The sequence below is a fragment of the Rhinopithecus bieti genome, unplaced genomic scaffold (assembly GCF_001698545.2).
Source record: "Rhinopithecus bieti isolate Rb0 unplaced genomic scaffold, ASM169854v2 scaffold_40270, whole genome shotgun sequence".
Taxonomy (NCBI): Eukaryota; Metazoa; Chordata; class Mammalia; order Primates; family Cercopithecidae; genus Rhinopithecus; species Rhinopithecus bieti.
Window position 1 is genome coordinate 360,416 of NW_016816828.1, and position 6,649 is coordinate 367,064.

Sequence of the window (6,649 nt, forward strand, 5' to 3'; positions counted from 1 at the left end):
TTTTTTGGTTGGTAGGCTATTAATTCCTGCCTCAATCTGAGAACTTGTTATTGGTCTATTCAGGGATTCCACTTCTTCCTGCTTTAGTCGTGGGAGGGTGTACGTGTCCAGGAATTTATCCATTTCTTCTAGATAATCTAGTTTATTTGCATAGGTGTGTTTATAGTATTCTCTCATGGTAGTTTGTATTTCTGTGGGATCAGTAGTGATATCTCCTTTATCATTTCTTCATTGTGTCTAATTGATTCTTCTCTCTTTTCTTCTTTATTAGTCTGACTAGCAGTCTATATATTTTGTTGATCTTTTTTAAAAAACTAGCTCCTGTGTTCATTTATTTTTTGAAGGGTTTTTTGTGTCTCTATCTCCTTCTGTTCTGCTCTGATCTTAGTTATTTCTTGTCTTCTGCTAGCTGTTGAGTCTATTTGCTCTTGCTTCTCTAGTTCTTTTAATTGTAATGTTAGAGTGTCAATTTTAGATCTTTCTTGCTTTCTCTTGTGGGCATGTAGTGTTATAAATTGCCCTCTACATACTGCTTTAGCTGTGTCCAGGAGATTCTGGTACGTTGTGTCTTTGGTCTCATTGGTTTCAAATAACTTATTTGTTTCTCTCTTAATCTCATTATTTACCCAGTAGCCATTCAGGAGCAGGTTGTTCAATTTCCATGTAGTTGTGCGATTTTGAGTGAGTTTCTTAATGCTGAGTTCTTTTGTTTGCACTGTAGTCTGAGAGACTGTTTTCTACGATTTCCATTCTTTTGCATTTGCTGAGGAGTGTTTTACTTCCAATTATGTGGTCAATTTTAGAATAAGTGTGATGTGGTGCTGAGAAGAATGTATATTCTGTTGATTTGGGGTGGAGAGTTCTGAAGATGTCTATTAGGTCTCCTTGGCCCAGAGTTGAGATCGAGTTCTGAATATCCTTGTTAATTTTCTCTCTCCTTGATCTGTCTAATATTTACAGTGGGGTGTTAAAGTCTCCCACTGTTGTTGTGTGGAAGTCTAAGTCTCTCTGTAGGTCTCTAAGGACTTGCTTTATGAATTTGGTTGCTCCTGTATTGGGTGCATTTATATTTAGGATAGTTACCTCTTCTTGTTTCATTGATTCCTTTACTGTTATGTAATGCCCTTCTTTGTCTTTGTTGATCTTTGTTTTTTAAAAGTTGTTTTATCAGAGACTAGAATTGCAATCCTTGCTTTTTTTCTTTCTTTGTTTTTTTCTTTTTGCTTTACATTTTCTTGGTCAATATTCCTCCATCCCTTTATTTTGAGCCTATGTGTGTTTTTGCATGTGAGATGGGTCTCCCGAATACAGCATACTGATGGGTCTTGACTCTTTATCTAATTTGCCACTCAGCGTCTTTTAATTGGGATATTTAGCCAATTTAAATATAAGGTTAATATTGTTATGTGTGAATTTGATTCTGTCATTATGATGCTAGTTGATTATTTTGCCCATTACTTGATGCAGTTTCTTCATAGTGTCGATTATCTTTACAATGTGGTATGTTTTTGCAGTGCCTAGTACCAGTGTTTCCTTTCCAGGTTTAGTGCTTCCTTCAGGAGTTCTTGTAAGACAGGCCTGGTGGTGACAAAATCTCCCAGCATTTGCTTGTCTGTAAAGGATTATATTTCTCCTTTGCTTATGGAGCATAGCTTGGCTGGATATGAAATTCTGGGTTGAAAATTCTTTAAGAATGTTGAATATTGGCCCCCACTCTCTTCTGGCTTGTAGGGTTTCTGCAGAGAGATCCACTGTTAGTCTATTGGGCTTCCCTTTGTGGGTAGCTCAACTTTTCTCTCTGGCTGCCCTTGACATTTTTTCCTTCATCTCAAACTTGGTGAATGTGATGATTATGTGTCTTGGGGTTGCTCTTCTCGAGGAGTATCTTTGTGGTGTTCTCTCTATTTCCTGAATTTGAATGTTGACCTATGTTGCTGGGTTGGGGAAGTTCTCCTGGGTAATATCCTGAGGACTGTTTTCCAACTTGGTTCCATTCTTCCAGTCACTTTCAGGTACACCAGTCAAACGTAGGTTTGGTGTTTTCACATAGTCCCATAGTTCTTGGAGTCTTTTTTCATTCGTTTTTGTTCTCTAATATTTTATTCACACTATATTTCATTAAGTTTATCTTCAATCTCTGATATCCTTTCTTCTGCTTGGTTGATTTGGCTCTTGATACTTGTGTATGCTTCACGAAGTTCTCGTGCTGTGCTTTTCAGCTCCATCAGGTCATTTATGTTCTTCTCTAAACCGGTTATTCTAGTTAGCAGTTCCGCTAACCTTTTTTCAAGGTTCTTAGCTTACATGCCTAGGGTTAGAACACGCTCCTTTAGCTTGGAGGAGTATGTTATTATCCACCTTCTGACGCCTACTTCTGTCAGTTTTTCAAACTGAGAATTTCTTGCAGCTTTGCATACTCCTGTTTTGCAGTAACATTAACAAATAATGCTAATTATTAATATAAAGATACAAACATGAAAACCAAAGTGAACTATTTAATACATATTTATTTTGTTATGATATTGCATTATTAAGATAGATATTCCTTGATGACATGGGAAGAACGATGAAGTCATTCTCTTATGACCCTCTTATCTACCACAATTCCTACTTCATATTGTGTTAAAATATAAGAAGCTTGTTTTGTCCATTTTAAAATACTGGATATAAACATAGAGTTCATTCTTTATCCATATTTTCTACCTGTCCACCAATTGACAGCATAATGCTTTTTCTAATGAAGTCTTCCACTATATCTAATTATGTGCTTTCAAGCTTTTTATAGCACTGAATTCTGGTGATTAACTCATCAATGCCTGTTTCCACACAAACTCTATGTTCCATGAGGGCAATACACTTTTTCTCACAATTTTATTCCTAGTATCTCTAGCAAACCTGGCAGTGCAAGTCTATTAATACATATTTGATGAATTGCTCAATGACTGCCTTAAAGAGTGAAGCTATTTATTACAAAGTGCTAAGAGATATTTCTAATAATAAAAAAGTGATTCTCCTTTAAAGCATGTTATGACATACTGATGTGTCTGCAGCTTTGAGAATTTTTTTAAGACTCTTTTGAAAAAAATTCAATTTTATATATAATTTTATGAAATTCTATACATTGTATATATGTAAGTTTTATATTTATTTTTATTTTTTACACATGCAAATAGGACTAGAACATAAATGGTCAACAACTTATTCTTTTAGTTGCAATATGAATTTATTATAGCTTTTGGCTATACTTTTAATCCCTATATAGCAATATGATATTTTAAAGTACTTAAATTTGTTTAACTAGTCTTTTGATGGGTTGTTTCCAATTTTTTCATTTTTCATTTATTCATTCAATGTATATTCATTGAACCACCTACTACCGTGTGCTGGACATTCCTCAAGGCATGAGGATTCAGTGGTGAAAACAATAAAGTCCTTGCACTAGGTAAACTTCCAGTCTCATAAGCTGTACTGCAGAAAACACATCCCTGTACATGTTATGTTTATTTACTTATGTGAGTCAATCTGAAGGATAAATTGTTCAACATAAAATTATTGAGTCAAAGGGTATACAAATTTAAAATATAATAAATTTCTTTCCACAGCAAGTTATACCAACTTAATATTATTACTAACATTAGATACCATTAACCTTTATCATGTTTGTCAATCAGGCAAAACATACCTTATTTTAATTTACATTTCTTTGCTTATTAATGAAGTATATTTTTACACATTAATTAGCTGTTTATATTTCTTCCATTAGTTACCTGTTAATATTTCTTCTTATTTTTCTATTGGGTTGTTTGTCTATTTTTTATATTGACATTATTATTGATTATTTCTTATTACACAGACCTCAAATATATCCTCCTAGTATGCTCTTGATCTTTTTTATTATTGTTATACTTTAAGAATTCTGGGATACATGTGCAGCCCGTGCAGGTTTGTTACATAGGTATACACATGCCATTGTGGTTTGCTGCAACCATCAACCCGTCATCTACATTAGGTATTTCTACTAATGCTATCCCTCTCTTTTCCCCCCTTCCCCAGACAGGCACCAGAGTGCAATGTTCCCCTCCCTGTGCCTATGTGTTCTCATTGTTCAACTCCCACTTATGAGTGAGAACAACTCCCACTTATGCAGTGACTTTCAACAGGAAGACAATAATAGATGGTCAATTTGGGGGAAAGATTAAATAACTAATTTTGTCTAGCCTAGAATACAACATTATGGGAGTGTTTATTGCTATATTTGTATATAAAACCTATGCTACAAATCAACATAGTGTGTTGAAGAAAAAGGTTACTCATTAAACACTAGATCAAAAGCCATTTTTTATTGCTACATTTGCCCTGGCAGAAGGTGCTGAAATATTGGCTGCAATCTCCACCATTTCACACAGTGTTTCTTTGGATTCCTAAAGAAAATGTGCCTCAAGAAGGGAAGAGAAGCATCTTGTGGGAGGTATAAGTTAAATATCTGTAGAATATGTGTGGTATGATTTACTAATGTTAATAAGAATAATTCCCTTTTCCTTGACAGATAAATCAATCACCCTTTTCTGTGATTGACAGTCTCCACTATGCAGACAGGACTGGTTTATGAACCACTGCATCCCACGTGGGCTCGAGTTTTATAAATAAAGATAAGTATTTATTTATGATGCTGAGGCAAAAACTGAACCAAAATAAAATGTTAAATAGAGTAAAAACATTTCAGCATCACATATGCGTCAACAGTGTACATCTAATGATCATCCTTTTATAATATTTTTTCTTCTTTAGGTTATAGGATAACACTTGCTTGAATTGCAAACGAATGCTTAAATAAAACTGATGTTGAACTTCTTTTTAACTGACAAAGGTGAACTTTTCTACAGTGTGTCAATATCTACAACTCTGAAACTGCTTACACTGAAGGCATAAGAAAGCCACTTTGAGCTATGAATGATGACCACCTGCAAAGAAATGATAAGACTGCAACTTTTCTTGGCAGTATTCCCCTTGCTGTTTTCTGACTTATGCCAAGTAATTGGAATCAGTCAAACAGATAACAAGCTAATTTCCCTTTTTTCTTTCCTCTCAACTCAATACATTCATAGTCTTCACAAGCAAATGTAACAATGTGTCTGTCACTTAAAATGAACCACCAGATGGATCTATAAAAATAGTAAAAGGAAAATATGGAATACATTTCAGGATGACACAGGTTAATATACTCATCAAACTTTGCATTTTCTAAAAAAAAATTTGGATTTAATTAGTTTTAATGAAAAGATTATTAACAGAACAGTACACTATGTTGCTTTCATAGAGTTTAAACTGAGTGACTGAAGATGAAAAATAAATAAATGAAATAGATAATTTCTAATGGGTCACAGTCTGTAAAAGAAATAAAAAATTGTGATTTGATAATCTTTAATCGAGAAACAGAGAATTATCTAAAATAAAGGTTAAAACCTTTTAGATAAAAGTTGTTATCTAAAATAAAAGTTTGGCACGGTGGGAGAACAGTAGGAGGACTAGCCCAGGTGATGCAGTTTGAGCTCAACTATTCATTAAGAAGGAGACAGCTGCGGAAGGAGCAGTTTTTAAATAAATTCTTATAGGATATGAAGACATAGAGTGCTTTCTTGTGACTAGCCTACAAGTAGAACTATTTATTTTATACTTAAATACATGTTGCAAAATGAGGGCAGTTCTGAAAATACAAACTTTCAAATGTATAAACATATATACACATATATATAAACACACATATATATGTATGTGTGTATATATGTGTATATATGTGTGTGTCTACATATATATATATATAGTGTGTGTGTGTTTGTGTGTGTAGTTACACTGGTTGATACTACTCTGGGAGAATGTTTACGTGGAGAATAGGAGGGAAACAAGGATTAACAACTTGCCTTTAAATTGTTCACATTTTGTATTGCCATAATACCATTAATCAAAATCAAGAAATTAACATTGATACAATCCTATTATTCAATCTAGAGACCATAGTCAAATTTTAAGAATTGTCCCACTACTTTCCTTTTTCTGGGCCTGTATCATACATTGCATCTAGATGTTTTGTCTCTTTAACCTCCTTTCACTATTAAGGTGTAAAAGAAAGAACCAGGAAGGACTCTATGAACTAATATCCAGCAATTTCCAAACCCTATCATTTGGTGAAGATTACAAAGAATATCTCTAGGTTGAAATCTTTCATGTAACAAAGAAAGGGAAATAAGCAATAAGCATGTTATCTGCTCATGCATACAGCAAGGAGAAACCAGAATCTAATGAGACTACACAAGTGTGTGGAAATCCATGTAATGACACAATGTAAGAATTGGAGTGGAGTAGAAGAAATAAGAGTAGAGTGACATTTCTCTCTATATATTCTTTTTTATAGTTTAGACTTCCAGAACATCTCAATAATTTACATATTACAAAAAATCAATAAATATTTATCAACCATGATGTGGTGGGAACACCAAAATAGAATGCAGTACTAATAGGTGGGTAATATGATCACATCAAAGGAGTGTAGAAGAGAAATATTAGCCTGATTCTTTAAAAAGTAAAAAAAAAAAAAAAAAAAAAAAAAAAAAAAAAAAAAAAAAAAAAAAGACGCTGGCAAGGTTATGGAGAA